The sequence below is a fragment of the Mauremys mutica genome, chromosome 8 (genome assembly GCF_020497125.1).
Source record: "Mauremys mutica isolate MM-2020 ecotype Southern chromosome 8, ASM2049712v1, whole genome shotgun sequence".
Lineage (NCBI taxonomy): Eukaryota > Metazoa > Chordata > Testudines > Geoemydidae > Mauremys > Mauremys mutica.
In genome coordinates this window covers 95,278,951-95,303,902 of record NC_059079.1, presented here as the reverse complement: position 1 = coordinate 95,303,902, position 24,952 = coordinate 95,278,951, and the positions used below count along the sequence as shown (strand labels likewise).

Here is a 24,952-nt window from a genome sequence, read left to right as displayed (position 1 = left end):
ATATTTATTTCAATTGATTTCCCATTTAAAAAAACATTTCTCATAGGCTCTCATTTATCTAGGCATAATATTAGAACCACACATTCATACAAAAATAGTCAAGCCATGTTATTAAACTAAACCCAGTGACTTCACCTCACAGTACAGTCACAATGAAAATAACTACAACAGTGGAAGATCAGTCCCTAAGCCCCACCCCACTTCCCAAGAGCAGGACAAAAGAGAGAAGTTTTGCAAGGTGGTCTGGAGGTCAGACAGTTCAGGCCATTCATGTCCAACTCACCCGGGGCAAGTTCTAAAATTCAAGGCCACTCCTGGAGGATGCCCTGCCAGTCACCTCCCATTATAGTCAGAGGATTCCAGCCCCTCCACCAATCTCATCTGTGGCAGTATAGCAGAGGTGGGGGAGGGTGGTTCTCTTAGGCAGCTCACAAGCCATTTAGGGCTTCATGTAAATGCAAGGTGTTTCTATTACCTACTGTTCTATTGGGAAACTAAATTAATGTTTGTTAGGAGACTTGCTCTTTCTCCGCGGAGCTCTAAGCAGTATTTATTTATTGCTATGAGCTTTCACTGGCAATCAAGTGAGAGATTTCAAAATGGCATTTGGCAGCAGCCTTCACATCCTGGTAAATATAGCTTTTACCTTTAAAATGGTGGCAGTTTTTAGGGCATGAACATCACCTATTCACGGAGCCATGTAGGAAGGGAAGAGCTTATCCAAACCGCATACTGGCACCCCATGTATTTCTAGCACTTCTGCTCAAGCTGACAGTTTACGGTTGCTTCTGAGAGTCAGCAGTAAAGTGGGGAGCCGAAAGGGAAAAAACAGCAGTGAAAAAGAAATCCCCAGTGTTTTGAAAATCAGGATTTATCTCCTTCCCTCCCCAATTAGTTTTGGACATTAAACACTCCAAACTAAAAACCTAAACAAATATAACAGTACCTACCACTGGGGAAAGATCTGTAAACACACAATTCCACCAGAGAGCTTGAAAGTGTAATACAAAATTTAAAAATAACCTAGAAAGAGAGAGGGTTGGCTGATAGAATAAACTGTGTTTGAAGTAAGAAAAATGTAAGTTAGAATAGGAGAGAACTCCTGATGATATTCAGCGATTTTATTGGTGTGGCAATGGTAGCAATTGAATAAAGCCCCAGAAGAGGGCGCTCCTAGCTAAATTTGCAGGCATTGCAGGATAACCGTATCTGAGAAATAAGGCATTAATGGTATAACAATGCTAGTACATAGCTAACTTTTGATAAGGCTCCACCCAGCCCTTCATCCTGTAACAATATTTACGGTCCATGTGAAAGCAGGGAGGAAAAGCCACTTCAGTGCCAGAGAATTTTCTTCTATTACTAAGATACAGTAGATGTGCTATCAAGAGTGAATATATATTTGTGTGAGCCTTGCTTGTAAAAAGTGCAAATGAGAATGATACACACCCACACTCGATCACTAGGGTTCACAAAGCTCATTGAAAATTGCCACTGAATTAATCATTAGCTACTAAATTAATATTTCTCCAGTATCTGCATCCTTTCTGTTGCTTAAGAGTGTTTTGCGGATGTCTAGCTCAATGCAAACACTTGTGCGCATGTACACTCACTATTCTAGCTACCCATCTGAGTAAAGAGTGTGTTCCAGGAAAATGTTTCCATTTTAGAATTGAATGAGTGCCACAAATTAAGTGTGTCTGTGGAAATTGAGAAATTCTCCAAAGTGACACTCATTGGTGTGTGTTAGGGATGGGCACACTGCTTTTGCTTAATGTTGAATTCTCTCCAGTATCGTGATTCTGAAAGCTGACACAAACTCTCACTGTATTGTGAAAAAAGGAGCAGGGAGGGGAAAGAGCCTAATGAAAAATAGTTAAAGTTGTGTATAAATATAAGTGCATTACAGTCATAGGTAGGACAAGTTCTTTGCCCTGATGAGCTTACAGTCTGTTTGGGAGAGGAGATTGGTGATATGGAGAAGGAGGGATTTTGCTAACTTTTGTTTTTAACGGAATCCTCTTTTAAAAGACAAACATAGGCCAGTTTTGTCTCCAGCCTGTATGGTATGTGACCCATACTGAGATTGTTCATACCTATGACTAGAGTTAGTCTAATAATTCCTTGAGAATAATTACTTTGTGAAAGTTCACATTTGTTTTATTAGTTGTGAATAGTTTTTCCCATTATTCAGCCAGTTTTACTAATGAGCCAGTTCAAATCCAAGACCTCCTTGCAAACAAATATGGTACCTGTTCTTGGTTTTTCCTTTGTGGGGCCTTGAGCAAGTCACTTAATCTGTCTGTGCCTCAGTTTCTCCATCTGTATAATGGGGAAGTGATGCTTAATTCTCTTTAGTAAAGCTTATTGAGTTCTCTAGATGAAATGTGCCAGACAAGTGGTAAATCTAGGAGAAATTACCTGCAGTTCCTAATATGCTAGTTCATAGAATCATAGAAGATTAGGGTTGGAAGAGACCTCAGGAGGTCATCTAGTCCAACCCCTTACTCAAAGCTAAATCATCCCAGCCATGGCTTTGTCAAGCCAGACCTTAAAAACCTCTCAGGATGGAGATTCCACCACCTCCCTAGGTAAAGCATTCCAGTGCTTCACCACCCTCCTTGTGAAATAGTTTTTCCTAATATCCAACCTAGACCTCCCCCACTGCAACTTGAGACCATTGCTACTTGTTCTGTCATCTGCCACCACTGAGAACAGCCTATCTCCATCCTCTTTGGAATCCCCCATCAGGTAGTTGAAGGCTGCTATCAAATCCCCCCTCACTCTTCTCTTCTGCAGACTAAATAAGCCTAGTTCCCTCAGCCTCTCCTCATAAGTCATGTGCCCCAGCCCCCTAATAATTTTCATTGCCCTCCACTGGACTCTCTCCAATTTGTCCACATCCTTTCTGTAGTGGGGGCTCCAAAACTGGATGCAATACTGGCCTCACCAGTGCCAAACAGAAGGGAATAATCACTTCTCTCGATCTGCTGGCAACGCTCCCACTAATGCAGCCCAATATGCCATTAGCCTTCTTGGCAACAACGGCACACTGACGACTATAATCCAGCTTCTTGTCCACTGTAATCCACTGTTCATTTATGACAGTTCTTTCAGAATGCCCAGGTTTATATATGGATGAAATTCTCCCCTGTGCAGAGGGCCCACAAAAGGCCAATACACCATTTAAGTTCTAAGTAAATCCTCAAAAACAAGGTTTAAGTGAGACTGAAGTGGTGCATAGACTTATGCTGTACATAGGGCTGAATTTCATCGACGTATGAATAATGTAAAGTTCTTGCTTAAGACAGGGGTGATTATTTGTGCCGGTATATTGGGATGAGGGATAGGCTGGAGTGGAGGGATGCCTATAAAGGGCACGCATGAAGGTGCTAAACACAACCACAAATGACATTAAGTTACTCAGTTACACATTTTTACCAAAAGCCCCGATATTTATCAGCAAAACATCTACCCCAAGCTGTTTCAGGTAGTGGGGTATTTGCAATAAGAAGTGGCTTTTCCAGCCAGTGTTTGAGGGGGCCAGATGTGCAGAATGTTAAACAAACCAGTTTGCATTGATCTCCAGAAATGGGCATCACCTTCAGGGGGCTTTCTGGATTGTAAATTGTATCCGACGTAAGCAGTTTGCAGAAAGCTGGATTCGATCTTTCCTTGAGATACAGACTGGTCTGTTTGGAATGACGTATTAGTTACATGTATGTTGGAATGAAGATCTCCCCTTTCAGGTGTGGGCTATGAACCTATGGGTGAAGAGAATGGACTAATAAGTCAATACTCTCGCCTTCGTTTTCGGAGCCAAGAAAACAAATGGCAGAATGGGGCCAGCATATCATTCAAGGGCTGATTATAAGCAAGTGGCGGTGAGTTTAGTTGGAAGACTGCCTTACAAACTGGTGCCTGTCAGGCTCCTGTTCTTTGTCTACCTACCTAATGATTGGGGCCTCAACAACTCTTCATGAGACATATTGCGCTGAGAAAATTAGCTGGTCTCAGCGTAACATTGTGAATCAGCAGGTATATAATATCTTCTAGCCACTGAATTCTAGAATCCGATAACACAGCAACTCAGACCGCTTCCCACTCAGGCATGCATAGGGGTCGCTCAAACGCCTGGTAAACGTACAAGGAAATCCTTCTCAGAGCATGCCGGGGATCTACCATTGAGCAGAGCAGAGGGTGTAAATGAGCTGAATGCTGTAGCTGGGCTTAAAAGGAGTGGATAGTTTCCTGACCTCTAGGAATTGCAGTTATACTCACTCATTGCCCTGGTGTGGTGGGGGTAACCTTCCTCTGAAGCAGCAGGCAACAAAAACTCCTGAAGGAACAGCCTGTGGTTTGGCTCTTAAGATTTTGTGAATATGTCTAGTCAAGATTAAGGGCTAGGTGGTGCTGATGCACCCTTCAAGTGAGGATGTGTAGCAGTGCCACCCATCATCAGTGCAGAGAAGGAAATGTGCTTCAGACAAGCCCCACTTAAATACTGCTCCCGCCGTGCTCCGTGGTGTAGGTGCCTGCTGGTGGCCTTTGCCAACAGCGAGTTACTACCCCTCTCCCCAGCCCGTTCAGTTTAGATGGATAGCCAGCTGTGATGATTCAGCAGCAATGGCCCATGCCTGGGGGTCAGAGCCAAGCCCACCGGCTCAGGGAATAGTGGCTTCACGACGCCTGCTTGCCCCTGCTCACCTGGCCCCCAGGTCTCAGGCGCGCATGCAAGGAAGGAAAGGGGAATCAGACCTCCCCCTGCTTGTAGCCTTGTGAGGCTGAGTTGGGCAAGCCCAAGTCTGGTGGAAATGCTAACCAGTGGAGTGTGAATAATGCCAAGTCATGTAGTACAGCTGGCCAGATGTAAGTTTGGTCCAAAACCCTTGAAATTTTGTATAGCATCCTTAATACACAACAAACTTGAGAGACAGAGAGAGCACGTCAATTATATGCTAAAGAGAAAGGGAAGGATTTATGGTAAGATTTTAAGAGATGAAATGAGTCAGCACTTGGTTGGAGGGAGACATTTCCAGATAGATGGATCAGCACAGGCGGATGAGTGACTCCCACACTCACCAAGTCAAAGGGAGGGGCGGAGAAGACAAAGTGAGGAATAAGTGCATGGAGGAGTAGGTGGATGTATGAGGTCAGAGAGGAAGGATGTGGAAAGGTCTTGGATAGTTTTGTAAACCATGAGGTCAGTTTTGTGATGGCTCAGAGATATCTAGAAAGGCAGCAATGGTTTCTAGCAGAGAGGGGTATGATAGTTTCACTTCTGTGGCAAGGAAGCAGTTTGGCCACAACATCCTGGTGAACCTGCAGTTCAGACAGTAGTGACTTAGAAGAGGGAGTTGTAATGGTCAAGCCAGGAAGCACTGAAGGCCTGAATAAGGGTTTCAGCAAAAGCAAGATCAGTATGAGGGTGGATTCTGGCAATGTTAATCTGGAGGTGGGAGAGTCAGATTTACTGACCAAGGACATGTGGTAAGAAAAGAGTCCAAGGTCAAGGATGACTCCCAAATTTCTAGCCTCAAAAGGAAAGTATAAGTCTGAATTAAGGAAAGGCAGGGCACAAACTAGACTTTTTATTTTTAAGCAAGAGCACTTCCAGAGTCATTCATGCTCCAGGTCACTAGGCTGTTGCAGGCTAATTGCACATCTTTGGATGGAAGGTTGAGGTGGGAACCAAGTTTAGGAATATAGTCCAACAGGGCCAAATTCACCTCCAGTGTCACTCCGCTGCCCTCAAAGAAGTGGTGCCAATGCTGAGACCAAGGCTGGCTCATGGTTCTGACAAGACTGTGTTCAGCTAGTACTGTACCACGTACCAGTCGTATTAGATTTTCAGCCAGTGCCAATTACCTTTTTTGCTTCTTTTCTAATCTTTGTCATGAGGATTAGCCATTAGACTCCAATTACTCACGTTTAGAATAAGAGCTTGTGGCATGTCTGCTGACTGTACTGGCCAGCCATCTCATCACAAGCTTCCTTATTCCAAGAGGGTGGAAATGGCAAGTTAAATAAAACAGCCACCTAACCGGCTCAGTGGCAAACAGGCAGGGCAGAGCTATAAACTGCCAATAAAAAAACCCAGCCTCCTCTTGCTCGCTACCCTATGCAGCCGAGATAAACAGCTGAACCCAAGCTCTAAGATCTACTGGGTGTTTGTTTGACTGCCTGCCTCTCTTGTCTTGGATGCTTGCTGGATCAGGTCACACAGCACCATATACCTGAAGCTACAAACTAAAGGTAGTCCTAAATGAAATCTCAGGATCCAAATACTCTCAGTCCTTGGAGAAGGTCAGATCCAAATTTCTGCAGACCAGATCTCTCTCTACTGCAGACTCCACTTCCTCCTTTTTTGGAGTTGATCATTTCTTTCCATGATTTTGGCTATTCTTGTGTTAATTTCCTCAGCAATATTTTTTTAAGGTTTATGTCTCTTAAAGAGAGCTATCTGTTTTTCTGATGAGACTAATAGTACCCACCTTTATAACTCACTGCTCAAGGGCATGTTATATGTTCTCCTCTATACCTGAGTCTAATACAGTCTCCAGCTACAGATCCTGACTCTAACTCTGTAAGCCTGACTCTGCTTTTTAGCCTGTAGGTCCCTGATTCCCAAGATGACAGCTGTCAGACTTTCACCAGTTTCTCCCTCTCTAGAACTAGGGTCAACAATGTTGGAATTAGGGTCAACAATATTAACTAACACTATTGTGAAGTACTCTAACAGGTATCTTCCACATTTAACAGATGGAGACACTGAGGCAAGGTTAGCGGTCTTGCCCAGTGCCACACAGAAAGTCAGTGGCAGAACTGTGATTGCAGAGGTGTGATTACAATGCAGCGATTCCTGTCTCCTAGTTCTGTGCTGGTTTAAAAAAAACCACACACATGCACCTCAATGCAGTGATTCCTGTCTCCTAGTTCTGTGCTGGTTTAAAAAAACCCACACACATGCACCTCTGTGCAGACAGATGTCTACCATGGGTGGATATTCAAGTTTGTATAAAATAAAAATAGCCACAGACTTTCAGACCAAATTCTAATCTTTACTTAGATGCACTTTCAAAAATTTTATGCTTACAAAAATGTCCCCATTAATTAATCACTGGACCCTGGTGCAATATACAGTATGGCTTATAGATCCATTGACTCCAGAGTCATCCCACTTTGCAGCAATGTGCAAGGTCCTCAGAAGTGGACTTCTCTGTCCGTTCTTTGGAAAATATATTCTCAGTTAGGGAAAGGCTAATATGAGTGTGTTTGGGAGCTGAGCTGAGCTGAGGTGAAAGTCACAGCCAATACGTAGTTTCCCTGGACTGGGGGGTGGGGCGGGGGAGGTTGCTTTTTGCCTTGTGACATGATTGGATAATGCCAGGTGTCTCTAGACATCCCTTCTCTAGACAACCAGCCAGTCAAAGGCCCCACCTCGTTCTGATAGGTGCGTGGCTATGTGGCAGAGCTTGCAGACAGACTGTTTTAGTCTGAGGAATGTTCTTCATCCTCTGGGGAAAGGAAAACCTTCTGTGTACCCAGTTTAATTTGCTTACGCCTCCTTAACAAACTCTTCTTGTTTGAAAACTTCAAATAAACTTACAGCTAGTTAGGGTTACTGCGAGGTTTGTACAGCTTTCAGATGACGTAAAGTATAATATAAATGCTACGTTAATAATGGTCTCTCAGGGCTCTGAATTTCTCTCTGTCTCTCAAACTCAAACACACACAGACCCCATCAGACATCTGTTCTGAGGCTTATTTCTGGTGACGGTGTGTCCTGAGCGACAAAGTTCTGATCCAGAGATGAACGTGGAAGGATAATCTTGCATCTGAGGCTTTGGCCTGGAGCCAGGAGATTGGGGCTCAGTTTCCAGCTCTGCCAGACTTCTTACGTGACCTTGGACTAGTCATTTAAACTCTCTCTGCCTTTAGTTCCCCATTTCACCAATGGGGATAAGAACACTTCCTTCTCAGCTCTACGGGAGGGGGCGGGGGGAACCCACCCAGGTCAGGGCTGTGTCCTGTCCATGGGGCAATGTTTGGAATGTCACTTTCTGTGCTGTACATGTTCTGTGAAGACTTCAGATTCCAGGGCTGGCCAGTCACAGACACTCATTTCACACCATGTTTGCTTTACTAATATTTTCGTTTCTGCCTACATCTGTGAATGAGTTCTAATGCTCATGAAAAAGGAGGATGGAAAGCAATGGCTGGTAGCCAGACTCAGTGCTGACAGGTGCTGTGTAAACTCACATGCAGAGCTCTGCCAATACACCTCAGTTCTGGCCTACAGCGCTTTGTTCTAGTGCAGTCTTGAACTGCTCCGGAAAAAGGCTGTTTTCTCTTCCCACCTGTCTTGGAGGTTTAAAACCTGCAGCAAATGTAACTTCAAACTTGACACCTCTGATGCAGTTTAGGTAGCAATGAGCGCTCTAAATAGGACAGTAATCAGGAGAACGTGTTTGACTAAGGTAAGATCACAAAATATAGTGCTTATAGTCCTGAGGGATTTGCTTGTATCTCATTTAGAATACTTGATATAGACTAAAAGCAGATTACAAACACTCATTCAGAAAGGTTTGGTTACTCTTTGGCACCCAAGTCAGTGAATAAAAATATATAATCAAATATAACAGTTTATACTGCCACGATCGTAAATGTGGACAGAGCCGGCTCCAGGCACCAGCTTAGCAAGCAGGTGCTTGGGGCAGCCAAGGGGAAGGGGTGGCATGTCCGGCTTTTCTGCGGCGAGTCCCTCGGTCCCTCTCGGAGGGAAGGACCCGCCACCAAAGAATGAAGTGGTGGTAGAGCTGAAGTGCTGCTGATGGCGATCATGGCTTTTTTTTTTTCCCCCCCACCGCTTGGGGTAGCAAAAACCCTGGAGCCGGCCCTGAATGTGGAGATTATCTTTGTTTTATGGATGGGAAAATTGAGACACCAAAAGGTTACATGATGTGGCCAGTGTCACTTTCAGCAGTGTCGCATGGTGAGGCAGTGGCAGACCCGGGAACACAACTACGCTCTCTTCACTCCCAGCCTCCAGTTCTAATGACTGGATTATGATGCCGCAAGCTGATGAATGTTCTTTCCCCAAAATGAGAGTTTGGGCAATGTGTTTACGGTGGTGTACAAGACCCCTGTTCTGCTGGTGATCTGTGGTAGGAGAAATCATCAGAACTGGTGGTTAAATATGGCCTGTGCTAAAGCGTGGAATATATTTGTATTTAAATTAATGCACCATGCTGAGTGGGAAATGTAGACTTGGGGAATTCTGTTCCTCTGCCCTAAGAGCGGGCTCATTATAAGAGGGAAATACAGTCCTTTCTAAAGAAATTCTTTGAGTCATTTTAGAAGATGTCACTTTGCCTATCTCATGTAGGGATTGACACACTTTTGGCTGAATCCAGGTCTAACTGAACTCAGTGGGAGTTGGATTGGATTTTTCTTACATGCAGAGTGTGAAGTTACACCTCATATTTGTTATGGAAATATGCTTTTGATATGGAGATGGCATAACAGGTATGTTTTATGCAAGATGGGTCTTGTAGGGTCTGATTAGAAAGGTTATAATTTACTGAATATGATTATCCCATTTGTATGAATGTATTATTTCTGTATCTAAAGTTAGGAATATTGACTATGTAACAATAACAACTAGGTGTGTACTTGGGAAACAAGAAACAATCAGACTTTGAAGATACTAATCTCTCTCCTTCCTGAGAGGCATCCTGCAATGTAGCTGTGACACTGCTAGGTCAGGTGGTCCTGTCACCTGGTACTAAACACCATCTAAGATGGAGGTCAAGACTGGGAAACAAGATTCCTGCCTTATGTGAGTCTTATTTAAGGCTGGGGAGTAAGGCAAACAGGACTCTTCTCCATTGCCTTCCTGCCCAAGAAGAAAGACTGCTGAAAGTACCTGAAAAGAGTGGTGGGAAAGGTAAGGGCTGAGTCCAGACTAAGAGAGGAGTCTAGTCTGTAAAGAGAAATAACTGGAACTCTAAGCTACAGAAACTCTGCAACTCGCCTAAAACAACATTTAGGGTGAGAAATTACTTCTTGAAACCAGTCTCTTTAAGATCTTAAGCGTAGTATGAGTGTTTTGTTTTATTTGCTTGGTAATCGGCTTTGTTCTGTTTGCTATCCCTTATAATCACTTAAAATCTGCCTTTTATAGTTAATAAACTTGGGGTTTTTTATTATTAAATCCAGTTTGTGCAATTTCCAACTGGGGGGGGGGCAAGAAGTTGTGCATATCTTCCTCCACATTGAGGGAGGGGGTGAATTTATGAGCTTAGGTTGTATAGATTTCTCTGCAGCCCAAGACAATACTATTTTGGATGCACTTTCCAGAGGAGAATTGCACTTGAGTGCTGGGTGATTTCTTGGCTGAGTCTTCTCATAGAGAGCTGTTTGTAGACTCTGTGTGATTCTACAGCTGGTGCGTCCATACCTGTGTGTGTGCTGCTAGAGGCCAGAGAGCCTAACTCAGCAAAACAGGGAGAGGGAGCCCAGGCTAGTGGAGCAGGCAGGCTCAGTGAAATCCCAGTACATCAGGTGGCATCCCAGAAGGGGGGGTCCAACCCGTCACACAGAGATCCAACCAAACTACTTTTATCCCTTTCTCAAGAAGCCTGTATTATTTGCACAAGGAAAAATAGGCAGGAAGAGGCATGAAAAAGCATTTTTAAAGAGACATTATAATCTTCAACTGCAAAAACAAATGTATGTAATAAATAAACCTATCTTTAGAGGAATAATTAAAAAACTCAAAAGTCAACTTTTTTAGCTAGGAAGCAATAACCGATTTTTAGTTTAATATCTTAATAATTATAAGCTGTATTTTGGTCCGGTTTCCAGTCTTTTCTCCCTGCTGGCTGGGCATTCTATGCTTGCAGACTGACATAGGGGTTTCACTGTGTGCCCTTTACATCTATATAGAATCTGATAGAAACAAACTATTCACACCTCTGCCTTTCTGTGATATTTTTATTTTTAACTTGCATAGTAAAACTCGTCGTAGGGCTGCACCCATCCTCCCCTTTGAGCTCTCTGTCCAGGCTGGAAGGCATAGTATTACTCACTTTTGTCTGCCTTGAGAGTTCTCGATGCTCCCCCTGACTAATTTTTATTCTTCAGCATGTATATGCCTGAATTTGGCCAAGCATGCTAGGATTCCCCAGCCCAACATACCTGAAGATGCTTAATACTTAATAATAATAGTAATATTATACATGAATTGACTGGTTCAGATAAAGTAAGACTCATTGGACCAAAGGGAAACCAGCACCCAGCCCTCAAAACGCAAAGCAGTTGGGGATTTTTTTTTTGTGGAGGTTTGAAACATTTCCAGTAAAATTTAGTAAACACTATTTTTCTTTTTCTTGAGGCTTCTGCACTTGTGTTTCATACACAATGGAGTAAAGAGTCCACATGAGGCTCTTCTTGTTCGTGCTACTTCCAGCCTGACTGGAAGCAGTGGAAATCTTGCCACAAAGCCTATTCTGCTTCCAGTGACATTGTCTTCTCAAAGGTTAAATGGACCTTTACCGACTGACACCTTGGTAGGATCTGACCCTCCAGCCATTTGGACAATTGGGCTGCACAATCAGGTGCTTACTTACCCCGCACCAAACCATAGGAGTTCTACCCCTCCCTGGTTTAGATTCATACATAGCTTATGTTGGGAAATTTTACTATCTGCAGCGGGTGTAATTTTATGATGCTTGCTTTCCCATGGGATAACATAAATGTGCAAATGAGACTGTAAGCCCTTTGAGAGAGGTTGGTTTCCTTTGTGTTTGTACAGCACACACCGGACCACTGCTGCAAGACAAATAAATTGTTTAGTAGAGGTGGGCGGCTAATCAAGGCAGAGCAGAGTTGTACTCAGTCCATTGGGGGGTGCTGTGGGGCGGTCTCTGAAGACAGGAAGTTCCTTATGAGGGTGGGTGACCTCTTATACAGGTTCCACTGTACCCCATTACTCTATCCGTACATGCCACATCCAGTGAAACATTTAAAATACATGAGGAGAGCCAGCTTCGCAAGTCATATTTCTAGTGCTCTGCATAATCCCTCCAAGACTGTAAACCAGGCTCTAGTTGAAAATTGGCAGTGTGAAATTATTTATTAGGAGTCCTTTTTGGGGTACAGTAAATCACCCCAGATACATTCAAAATGTGGGCTCCCAGAGGAAGTCATGCTATCCCTGTGTCCTTGAAACACAGGCCTCCTAAACAAACCCAGGGTGTTGATCCGACTGCAATAGGGGGGTGAAAGGGCATCTTTCACAACACTTGAACCATTACACCAGAGCTTAAAGATGAACTGAAAGCTTCTCTTTAAAAACATGAATTAAGTTCCTTTTTCATTAACAGAATAGATGAGTGGGGTATAACCTGTATGCACAGTCCCTTTTAAAACCTAAACTCTTGAGACTCAGATCCTCTCATATCCACCGAACCGGCCAAGCCACGACTTCATGGTGTCATGTTTGCCAATAATAGGAGTTGCCGTCACTAACACCTTGTGCAACTCCTCCCTCAGTTTTAGGTGTCAGCGATGACATCACCTGTTGCAGAAGAAACCCAGAACTCTGCAGTTAGGTCTTTCAGTTTGCCTTAATAAATAGCACGAGCATGGCTCTCCACCTAGTAAAAGAGCTACAGGAAAACTTTCAGTGTGAGAGGCATTTGCAATGATATCCCTGAATTTCAATACAGCTGCTGTATGAAGTGTGAATGAATCAAGAGGAGGAAATGGTTTATATAGAACAAATTCATGGGAACATGTGTGTGTTATAGGAACTGATATTATGATATTATTTCCATTTATCAGGAAACGAGACTACCACGGGAGAGCTGTTTTCTCCCGAGTCTGGCATCACTATAGCATACTCTCCCTCTCGAGCGTTTGTGGGTGTTGGAAAGAGTTGGAGGAAAGCCTTCGTACCAGATGTGCTGACTGCCCAGAGACACTTCGAAATGAGACAAACCTTAGGTCCTGACCACTTGTGGTAATAACAGGTCTTAGAGCACTTTTCATAAGGGTGGGGGTGTTAGGCTCAATAGTACATGATGAAATTCCAAATTTAGGTAATTTGGGTAATTACATACTAACCCCTGAAGATTCAGCTGGCCAAGAATCTCAATTGTTTCTGAACTGCTATATGCTACTCAACCACTGCATCCTCCCACCACATGGTGACTGCTTTGGGGTCTTTGATGTTATTTTAATATTTTTCTTCTAATCACCACACACAATTACAGAATTCCACAGGAAGTCATACTAAAAAAAAAAAGTGCCTCTTTCTGGAGGGGGTGAGGGTTGCAAAGCAAGCGAGGCTGTGAGGAAGGGTGGAGATTAGAGAGAGATCTGACACAAACCAGCCGCTCTGAACACCCACAGACTTTGGGGAACTAATTATTTGTATTAGGGTGGTACCTAGGGGCCCCATAGTGCTAGGTAGTGAACAAACACATAAGGAGAGAGAGTTCCTGCCACAAAGAGCCGACAATCTTAATTGACAAGACTGATAGCTTCCCCCCTACCCCCCAGGAAGGATAGTTTCCATTCCAGATCCATTCAGTTGTTGGCCCTTCTACCAAGGGACCAATTGTGGTGCGGATGCTTGTCCACTATGGACTTGACAGAGCCCACCGCGTTTGGTAGATGATGAAAGCAAATAACTGTCAGGGTAACAACTGCCCTGGAACACGTGCTCTAAAGGTGACCAGCTCCATGCCCCAATAGCACTCCCCTGAGCTATCAAGCAGCCCCAGTACCACCACGTGTTCCATCTACACCATTAACTCTGCTTAGTTCGGCATCCAGTGTGAGGCAGTCTATTGCAGCACAGCGGGACACGACACTTTAGAGGTAGCTCACATAGCACACACTAATAACCCAGGAGCAGTCGGGTGTGGGTGGGAGGAATGTGGGCATCAGCCAGGGAAGCCCAGCTATGTGATTTCAGCACAAAGCTAGACACAGCATTTGGTTTAACAGGAGAACAGCACAGACTGTGCCGTGTGCATTACCGGAAAGGCAATTTTACCCCAGGGCATTCAGTGCCAAACTCAAATAAAGCAGAGACAGCCTGAGTCTGAATGCTGGAGGTTCCAATTAAACACACACTGCTTCACACAGACAAGTAGTATTAGCAATGGTTGACCTAATCCTTTTAAAACGTTGCATACGAGGCAAGTTCTGTTTATCCCTCCCAGCTCTTCTCAGTGGTCCTGTGACTAGTGGCCCAGTGCTGACTGATTTGCGCTCTCATTATTCTGGGGACACCAGCTTCCCATCATAGGAGTGAAATCATAAATACAAAATATCAAAGGGTAACAGTAGGGTAGCGGTGGGTTTGAATACAAGAGGTTGCAATTTCCAGGCCACTCAGATATCATGGTATGTGCACTGGATAAAGACTTGGATAGACTGTTTAAAAACACTGTTAATGTTAAAAACACTGATAATGTTAACGTAAGGACAGAAAGTGACATATAATGAGGACAGCTGCTCAGGGAGTCAGCTGCTCAGGTGGCCCCAGGGACAGCCACACCGGCCACTGCTCGAGCGGCTCTGCAGCTAGCTGCTTGGGCAGCCCTGCAGCCAGCTGCACTGGCAGCTGCTGGAGTGGCCCTGGGGCCAGCCGGGCAGCTCGCCCCGGTGACCACCCAAGCAGTGGCCACTCCGGCAGCCCCCGGCAGCTGGTACAGCTGGCCCCAGCCCCCACCCAGCAGTGGCCCCCTGGGGTGCACCCACAGCAGCGGCCACCCCAAGATTTAGTCATGAGTATTTATAGTATAAGTCATGGACAGGTCACGGGCCATGTGTTCTGTCCATGACTTTTAGTAAAAATATCCATGACTAAGTCGTTGCCATACTGATATGGAATAAAGAAATGGAAGAAGATGGAGCCAGGTGTTTGCTGAACTCCTTCATTTGGGAGGAAGAGCAAGGGCTCAGGAGTGGGAGGCAGGCCAGAGTCCACTTACAGAGGATGGGAGGGAGAATCTATCCCATGGGCAGAGGTGAGGCTGGGAAAAGAAGTCTGTCCAGGAAACTCCAAAGTTATATGTTCGGCTGGAGAGTTTGGTGGATCCAAAGTTGATTTAGGTTTAATCCACGCCACGTATTCAGGCTGTATTCTGAATGGCTGAATCATATTTATGTGGCTGGAGGAAGAGGAACTAGCCCAGTATTACAGGGAAAACAGTTAAGAATTGTGCTGCCTTATCATCACCAAGGCTAGGTCTACGCTGCGGGCGGGGTCGACCTAAGATACGCAACTTCAGCTACGTGAATAGCGTAGCTGAAGTCGGCTTATCTTAGGTTGATTTACCTGGCCCCCAAGTAGAGTCTTGCCCTTTGAAACCAATTAAAATGTATACCTTGGTTTGCACAGATATTTCCGTGTGTGCTTCTCATAGGCCACCCTTCCGAGGGTTATTAGGCTTCCAGGCTACCCAGGTTGCTCTGATGAAGCACTATAGGCAAAACCATTTTTTTGCTTTGTCTCATTGCGCTGCTGCAGCTTGGTCTGGCCTGGCCTTAGGAGTTTGGGAAGGGCCAACAAGATCATTTATAGGGGGCCCTGTAGTCCAATTTTAATGGATTTTAGCAACAAAAGAACAGGGGAGGGAGGAATCTTTTTGCCACCATCAGCCCCTTTCTGCCGCAGGAAAAGTAGAGCCCAACTCCTTGGACTGGAGTGCATGTGGCGTTCCTAACACCGGGGGGGAAAGTGTTTCAAGGAACATTTCTCCAGCAGCCAAGTCTCCACTTGCAGGTGGGTGTAGTGTGCTTTCTCGTGAAGCTTGTTATTTTCTTTGCCCTTTCCCCTATTTACTTAACTACTGAATCCAGAGCAGCCAGCAATATTCGTCAACAACCTCTGTGTGCCAAATAGCCACCCCATCTCATCACAAAACATGCAGAGACAGGGTCTCTGCCAGGGAAGTGCAGAGAGAAACTGTCAAACTCACTCCCCATAAAGTAGTGTCTCCGTTTTCCTTTCTTCCCCCTGCCAGCTCTGTCACATTCTATCTGTCTCCACTTTATTTTCCTCACTTCACTCCACTATTTTCATTCTCTTGCTTCTCATCTCCCCTTCCCTTGATGAATAGTATCTCCTCCCTGCTCCGCCTGTCTCTGTCCCAGTTCCACTGTTCTCTTTTGTCCAGCCGTGTGATCTCTTCTGTGTTATGCTGTGACTTTGCCCATGTTCTTCTCTTGTTCTCTCTTCACCTCATATTCTATGGCTTTTTTGCTCCCACCCCAGACTCTTACTCACGTCCTCCTGCCTCCCTCCTGGAACTCAGGACCTGACATTAGAAAATCCTTCTCAGTGTTAATTATTAAACAAGTAATTAATTAATGCTATTAATTGTGGCCGGCCCCTGCACAGCTGCACAAGTGACCCTCTCTCAGCCCACACCCACTTTGTAGGAGTTGGCCATAGATCCAGCCCCTGCGCTATCTGGAGTACAGCAGCTGCTGCCTTGTAGCACGCCCAAGGGCCCCAGCTGCTCAGAAATGAATGGATGGGGGCAGAGTCCAGGGGTGCCATTTAGGGGTGCTCCTGCCCCGCTGCTAGCCCAAGTTTTGTACCACCTGCTGGGAGCCACTGGCTCCTCTCTCCCTTCCCCTGACTGGCCTATTCTTTGCTCAGCAAACAAGAATGCAGAGGAGTATCTGGCAGAGCCAATAGCAGAGCTGGGAGCCTCTGCAGCATTTTTTCTTCCTTAAACAAACACACTGAGGGAGTGGTGGCAGGAAGGTCTGAAGATGCTTCCTGCAGATTGCGTCATGATCTGCCCCTCACCTTCACAAGCTGACATGTTAAAAAGGCAGGAGCAACCCCTGTGACATGGGCTGCTCAGCCGGGGCCGAGGCGGGGGGGGGGGGCTGCTGCCTGAGGCACATTCAGGGGATAATTATCCTCACAGCCAGCCTAGCTTTGGAAGTTTCAGGCTGCAAGAGCAGCGCTGCAGAATGGATGACCACCTGTAATCTTTCCCTGCGGTGAAGAAGCAAGCATGAATGGCTGCCACCAAAAATGTTGTTTAAATTACACTTAAAATGTTCCCAACTTTTTTCCAGCTCTCTAAATTTGTAGTGAATGGCAGTACCCCAGTGTGGCCAGTTATTCTACTATTTAGTCCCACTTGTCTGTGGGAGTCTTTCCTTTGTCTACTGTGGGCTTTGGGTCAGGTCGGATCCATAGGCTGTGATGCAGAAACATGGATTCCTCTGTGAATGCCTGGATTTCACCAAATCTCCTGAGAGCGGGGTTGCACTTTTCTAGGACCTTTTTCCCAGATTTTTTGAGTAGCTACTGGCCTTGAACTGCTGCTCTGAAGCAGCTGTCTGCTGTATCTCCTTCTGTTCCAGCTGGTAAACATTCTTATTTCCTGTCCTTCTAATTCTTTAACATTTCAGAGGGTGTGGCAGAGTCTCACAAACCTGAGTGCCATCTGTGAATTTCATTGAGGTGATATTTACTCTCACCAATCCTTACAGTAACACACTAGGAACCTCCTTCCAACGTAATCCTTTGTATTTATCATAACTATTTGTATAAACCTTTCCGTGAACATAAACTCAAGCCAATCTGAACAATATATAAGATTTGGCGGCCCACGTTTGTTCATTATAGATCCATGCTACTAACACCCATCATTTAATTATACTCTAGATCAGGGATCGGCAACCTTTGGCACACGGCTCGCCAGGGTAAGCACCCTAGCAGGCCGGGCCGGTTTGTTTACCTGCTGCGTCCGCAGGTTTGGCCGATCACGGCTCCCACTGGCCACAGTTCGCCCCTCCAATGGGGACTGCGGGAAGCGGTGGCTAGCACGTCCCTCAGCCCGCACCGCTTCCTGCAGCCCCCATTGGCCTGGAGCAGCGAACTGCGGCAAGTGGGAGCTGCGATCGGCCGAACCTGCGGACGCAGCAGGTAAACAAACCGGCCTGGCCCGCCAGGGTACTGCGTGCCAAAGGTTGCCGATCCCTTTTCTAGATAGTGATTCTTTTTAAAGGTATAGCCTGATATGTTGTTTAAAAAAAAACAACAAAACTTTGTTTCAATTAATAGGGCTATTTTGGGGATAGTTATTAAGTGACTTTGAACTAGTAATGCAGTAGAAATCTGGCAATCATGTAAATGTTCATCTTGATTTTTCCCAGCCTATTCCTACAAATCCCGTAATTCACCACCTCATGGTGTTCTTCACTTCAGTGGGAAATGTATTAGCTTGCGGTGCCAGTTCTTGAATTGAAACAATCCCTCATCTACACAAACACACTGATAGAGGTTGGAATAATTCCCCTTTTCAGACGTGGTTTTCTATTCTACACTTACAAGTAACCCTAAAATATACCTTTAATTGGTGGTTGTGTACATAGTTTTCTTTCTTTATAGAAGAATTAGATACAGTGCTCCTGTCAGCCAATTTCTAAGTTATTATCAGCAAAAAAAACCTAGAGTATTCTAAGTAGCCCCTGGAATCATGGATAAAGTTGCCTCTCCACCCCCCTCAAAACAAATCTGAAATGGTGCCCCTGACAGAGTCATTTATTACACCAGCCACAGGGGAAGCCCATGCTGTCCCTATGTAAAGGGGGTGAAAAGGGCCTGCCCCCTTGTGCCCATGAGAGCTCCAGGAAGCATTTTGCCCAGCTGGGGCAGGTGGCTCCAGCCCACTACAGACTCAGCTGTGATTTTCAAAAGTGCTCATGTGAATAAGGAGCACAAGTTAGGGAGACCTGACAGCAATTGTGAAAAAACGGGGCAGGGCGTGGGGGGTAATAGGCGCCTATATAAGAAAAAGTCCCAAAACACGGGACTGTACCTTGAAAAATGGGACATCTGGTCACCCTAGCACAAGTGCCAGTGATTTTTCAAGAGGGCTTGTGGTCCTAACTCACATGGGCACTTTTGAGAATCGCACCCTGTTGCCTCAGCCTGGCCCTTGTTATCGGAGACGATGACTTCCTGGTATAAGCATCAGTGCTGAAATAGGCTGACTCACAGGAACTACTTGTTGTCCTGATGGGATCAATTTCCCTCCTCCTAGGCTGGGTAAATTGCCTTCTGTGCCATTTACTGCGTGTGTGGCGTTCAGATGAGATCACGGTCCTGTCTATTCTGAATGGCCTTTAAAGGTCCCAGGATGTTTGTTGTAAGCACTGGGGCGGTTTACTCGTCTATACTTGGCCAGAATCCCCCCAGCCCCAGTGCTGTACAGTGTGCTGTCTGCTCCCTGCCTCCAGGGGTGGCTGCATGCTTCCCGGCTGTAGTCAGGCTTTGCGAGGGAATGTGTGCTATAAAAATGTGAAGCATGAGGAGGAGTGTGCTAGGGGCCACAGTCTCTGCCATTGTATAAACTTAGCTGTAGCACTGGAGATTTGCAGATGTCATTATTCCTGAGAGCCTGCAGCACTTACAAGAATCACAGCATCATCTACTGCAACCATTCTCCTCCATCTCTCCCCTTTCTCCCCTTCACACACATCACTATGCATCCTCAACCTGCAGCCTTATCTATGATTCTCACATGGGATGGTGGTAGCTTACCTGCAGCACAGTGCTCCTGAGAGAGGGGTGGCAGGCAGCTCTGGGACTTGTGTTCGCGTTAGGCAGGAAACGCCTCTGCTGTCACACTGGAAAGAAGGAGTGTCAGCAATGCTGCAGGTTTCACCTCCGCTCGACGCCTGTGCAGTTCCACTCTGCTGCTGCTGCTGCAATTCTCCCTCTGTGCTGAGGATTTTCCTGTTCCCTTGCTCCTGCAGCTCTGCGGAGAGGTGACAAGCCGCAACATGCACATCAGGTTGTTTAAATCATTCCAAAGAGGGTACTATCAGGGAAGCTAGAAAGCTCTGTATGAACTGGAGGCAGCTGGATTATTCTAACTCTTCAGCTGCTTTCAGCCTCAGGGCCTTGTGTATGGCTAGGCGGACGGACACCCTCCCCTCCCCCCACAAGATGACAGAGCTTAAAAATAAATGTGCGACAATCACCTGACAGACAAGAGGACCAGTAAAGAAATGCAAGTGACCTGTTTGATCTGCATGCAGAGCTGCCAGCAGGCAGCCAGCACTGCAGCAGGACTTACGTAAATCATGTTAAAAAGGTTTTCTTCTGGGCAGATGATTAAACTGAATGGACTACTGGACACAGCCTAACAGGCTTCTGTTTATTTTGAGGCTTCCATTGCCAAGGAAACAGTAGATTGTGGTGAAGTGGGATCAGAAAAACTGCTGAAGGAAAAGGAGTATTTCTTTTTTTTCTTCCCAGCTCTTTGCCTCATGCCTTCGTGCGTTTGGTTCTTTTATTGGCTGTTTAGCAAGGGCAAGGGTCTAACTTTTATCAAATTCCAGATTCATTTATCTCCATGCACACATCCAAACAAACACTTTGGAGTGTGTAATGGTTCCTCCCTCTTGGGTCCAGAGGAAGGCCAGATGTTGTCGGGGTGGCCTGATTTGTGGTCACGGACCTGCCCACTCCACACTTCCAATCTCCTCCAGAGGACCAGCACATGGCCCTTCAGCTCATAGCTCCAGCCCCTGGTTGGAGTACCCACCAAACGTCTAGGGTTTAGGTCTCCTGCGGAATTGCACAGTCTTTGACCCACAGCCTCAGGGCTGGGCAAGCAACAATAACCTGTGGCTCCAGCACTCTAGGCAGGGCACAGCAAGCAAACAGTCTATAGCCTTTAGCCTCCTGGCTGGGACAAACAGCAACAGTCAGGTGTAGGCCTTCTGATCTAGGTGAATATGCAGCCAGATCCAGGTGTGGGACAGCGACAGGGATAGGGGGACCCAGGCCCACCTACTCCACCAGGTCCCAGCCCAGGATGCTAGCAGTGGCGAGTTATCTCACCACGGGTCAGTGGGGAAATGTAAGATTACTGCCTCACGTCCTGGCAACTCAACTGGACCAACGTCTGGTTTTCCTGGGCTACTTCCTATCCGACTCTCCTGGCATCACGCCACCACCGCCAGGCTCTGGCTAACAGTCAGGTGGTGCTTCCTTCGGTATTTCCCCGGGTCCTTCCATCTCCTGGGCCAGTAGGGCTCTGATCTGCTCTGAAGCCGGTCCTGGACCTCACAAAGGGCTTAGCTACCTAGTAGGGACATCTGCCTCCTTCCCAGGTCTGCTCACAACTGAGCTGCAGGGCCCTACTCTTATACTTCCTGCCCTGCCCCTGCACTTCCTGCGACGGGGTTGGGCCGAGTTAGCTGCACCCACCATGGGGAGGGAAATGGTTCCTCCCTCTCGGGTCCAGAGGGAGGCCACTCTGCCTCAATGGAATGTCATAAGAACATAAGAACGGCCATACCGGGTCAGACCAAAGGTCCATCTAGCCCAGTATCTGTCTACCGACAGTGGCCAATGCCAGGTGCCCCAGAGGGAGTGAACCTAATAGGCAATGATCAAGTGATCTCTCTCCTGCCATCCATCTCCATCCTCAGACGAACAGAGGCTAGGGACACCATTCTTACCCCTCCTGGCTAATAGCCATTTATGGACTTAGCCAACATGAATTTATCCAGTTCCCTTTTAAACATTGTTATAGTCCTCGCCTTCACGACCTCCTCAGGTAAGGAGTTCCACAAGTTGACTGTGCGCTGCGTGAAGAAGAACTTCCTTTTATTTGTTTTAAACCTGCTGCCTATTAATTTCATTTGGTGAAATTAATTAATTTATTGAAATTAATGTCAAGGACTGAAGCAATGTCTGATTGAGAAGCTGGATTGCAAATGGTAGGAACTCCCCAGTGGTGCAGTGTTTAATGTGGGGTTTTCTCTTTCTTTGTTTTCAAGCAGGACAGGTGACAGAGAATGCGAAGGGAGTCTATGCAAGAAGGTGCTGTTGTGATGGAGGCATTCCCGTGATACTACCGGGATAGGTTAGGGATAGGTTGGCCTCAAGAGAGTTGAAGCTTGGCAAAGTATCCAGAAGTTCTGAGGCTTCCCTGTATTTTCTAAAGCTCTTTAGCCTAACAAATTTGTCTGGAAGTCCCAAGGAGATAAGCTTCCTCAGGCAAACAATAGCATGTCTGGCCCCAGTGGAAATTCCATGAAAGCTGCTGTTCCTTATGGCCTCACCTCCGCTAGGGAAAATGTGTGTGCTAACATGTTTAAATCCTACTATAGCCAAGGCAAACTGTAGTTTTAACAGGTTTAGATGGTCAAGGGGTTTTAACCAACTAACACATGTTAAAATTACACCTTGCTTTGTCTACACTAGGATTTCAGTGTGTGTTAGTTAACAACTGTTAGCCACCACATGGTTAAAATATACCTTTATTCCTTGTGTGATCATGGCCTAAGTATTTGGAAATCCAGTCCTAGCAGGAAATACACTGATGCCTTTTTGTAGACTAACAAAAGTATTAGTTAACCTGTTTTAATTAAATGCTGTTTAAAAACATGTTATCACTGAATGTAGATGGTACAAACCTTCTTTCCCTGCCCTGGCATCTGTTCATCTCTCCAGCTCTCAGTTTCATCTTACAGATGTTATCAGTAGCAGAGCATAGGAAGTTACTCAGGTTAACACAAGAAACCGATTCATTCACTTAGGACTGAAAAAATCCTGCCAAATCCTGGAGTCCTTTAAGTTTTTCTCTGTTCTTACCATAACCCTTGACCACAATGGGAGATTTGACTGAGTGAGAGCTTCTGGAGCTGCCCCTGCAATAATAATGTGGTACAGCACTATTCATCTCAAATTGTTTTGCAGATATTATTAACTCTGTACACTGTATTCAGGCATAATTTCCTCTACTCTTGAAGTACAGCCACCTCTGGGGTGGAATATAGCAGCCATTTAGCAGCAAACAGCAACAGCATGCACCAGTGTAGGACAGGTGAATATTCACCAGCATAGAGTTCTGAGCACAGTGAGCAGCCTGTGTACTGTCAATCAATGGCAGACAGGTCAGAAATAACTTGTCCTAAGCTATTAGAGAGCTCCCATTCTATACTGCCTTCTTAATATCTGTCTATACCGCAAGGTACATAAAGCATGGGTGTGTTTGCACACGTGTATGTGTGCATGTGCATAAAGAATTTACATTTAGCATCACTCCCCTCAGCCTCCTCTATTCTGACACATTGCAAAACCCTCACTGCACTGCAGGACTATTTTACCCTTCCCAACCCTCTTCCTGTGGCTAACTCCTGCCCTAGGCATCTGTAATAAACCCTCCTCCTGACATGCTCAGCCATATGGACGCTTCTCTGCACCCCATAAATACTGTACTTTTTTTATTGGGCTCTTTGGAAATACAGTAAACACTTAACTAAAGAGCCACTTTCTCCCTCCAGGAAGCCGTGGGTGTGACTGCCTGTTCTCTCTTTCTCACACAAACACACGGAGTATGTGGTTCTGCCACCCCCTAGCTTTCTCTTTCCCCCACCCCCAAAACCAGGAAGAAGCAATAACAGAAACCATTTCACCTAACATAGGTTTCCTGCAGAGTTGTTTAAAATGACACATCTAGCGTCCCCCCACGTAATAGGGCTTGGCTTCATATTCTCCTTGGGGCTATAATGGTCAAATTGCTCAGGAAGTGTAATTCAGTCAGATACAAGCTGGAAACAAAAATGAAATGGAGAAATCCCCCTTCTCGAACCCCCGCCCCCTTAGAAATCCTAGTTTTCTGCTGCAGCAGAGCAAATGTGACTCAGGACTTGAAACACAGAGATCAAGAAAAACCCTGATTGTTACAGCCAGCCCAGCCTGTAAGCTTCAGTGGGAGTTCAATTATCCCCAAAACCACAATGCAGATCATCTGAGAGGGGGGAGCAAACATCAAAGCCACTGGGAAGCTTCCCCACTGTTGTGCCAACGCAGGATGCCCTGTAGGGAACCCCGGAGGGGACTGAGGTCCTGTAACACTCACCTTGGTTCTCAGGCTCAGGCGCTTTCAGGCTGTTTTCTGCTCTGGTCAGCACACACTGCTGAAAAGTAGGAGCAACAGGGCTGGAGCTGTGGGAGGAAGGGAGTTCCTTCCAACAGCTAAGGAAGAGCGTTTCCCTAAAGGAGGCGATGCTGTTGACCTGCCTATGGGGCGGTTAGGTGTTGTGTTGGGACAGGGGGGGCCCTTTCCCAGATTGGTCTTCTTCACTGAAGGCCAAGAAGATCCTGAAAGGAGAGACACACAGAAAAGCTCACAAAAAAAGAGCTCCAAGTGAAAATAGTATCACCAAGCTCACTAACAAATCCAGATTGCTGTCGGGTCCCAGTCAAAATCTGGCATCCATTACTGAGCAGGTTGAGGTGGGACCCTGAGGTAGTGAAGCCCCTGCAAGCTCAGGTCTCTGTACTGGCACCCACGTAGGACAAACTAAGCAAATAAGGAAAATCATTTGCTTTACTTTTTTCCCCTCTCATGTGATCTTTTTTTTGGACTTGGCACAAGAGCTATTTTGGGGCTGGACATGAGCCCAGGTGAAAGGACATGGATTTCATCCAGTCTGCCTCCCCCATGTGCTTGGAGGGCTCCAGGGAGCTTTGAACATCTGCCGTGATGATGGGGTTAAAAGCTTCTCAGTTAGGTGTGGTGTTCTCACTGATACTTTCCCATTGTCTGGTGTAACACTCTTGCAGCAAAGCCATTTTTCTCCCCGAACAGCTGCGCTGTGGTCAGAGATGGTTTGTGATGAGTGGAACTGCAATTTGTACATCGCCCTGAATTCACATGGGACTTGCTCTCCCTCCACATGCAGTTTTCCTATTTGCCAGTTCACTATAAACCAGTTTTGCTTTGTATTCTCTATGTACTATGCATACTGCAGGGCCTCAGTATGAAGCAGGATTGCTTGAGTTCTTGTAAATGATATGACAGAAATGCTGTGCAGAAGCCAAAGGCAAATATCTAACAGGCCATTAGGACTAATGGTCAACAACTTGTCAAACACT

General features: G+C 45.8%; 1 protein-coding gene across 3 annotated transcripts in view; it reads right to left on the bottom strand.

Annotated features, from left to right (window-relative positions):
• The window catches only part of FGF1 (fibroblast growth factor 1), a 61,769-nt gene extending 37,414 nt beyond the window's left edge, over positions 1 to 24,355 (bottom strand). Inside the window, exons 1-2 of one of the 3 annotated variants that reach the window (XM_045027104.1) lie at positions 23,934 to 24,355; positions 19,595 to 19,811 (exon numbers count right to left, since the gene is read on the bottom strand). The gene's annotated coding sequence lies outside the window, so the exon portion shown is untranslated. Of the gene's footprint in view, positions 1 to 19,594; positions 19,812 to 20,037; positions 20,241 to 23,933 lie in introns of those variants that run through there. The other 2 variants (XM_045027105.1, XM_045027106.1) reach the window with 2 other exon arrangements.
• Positions 24,356 to 24,952: the final 597 nt, after the last annotated feature.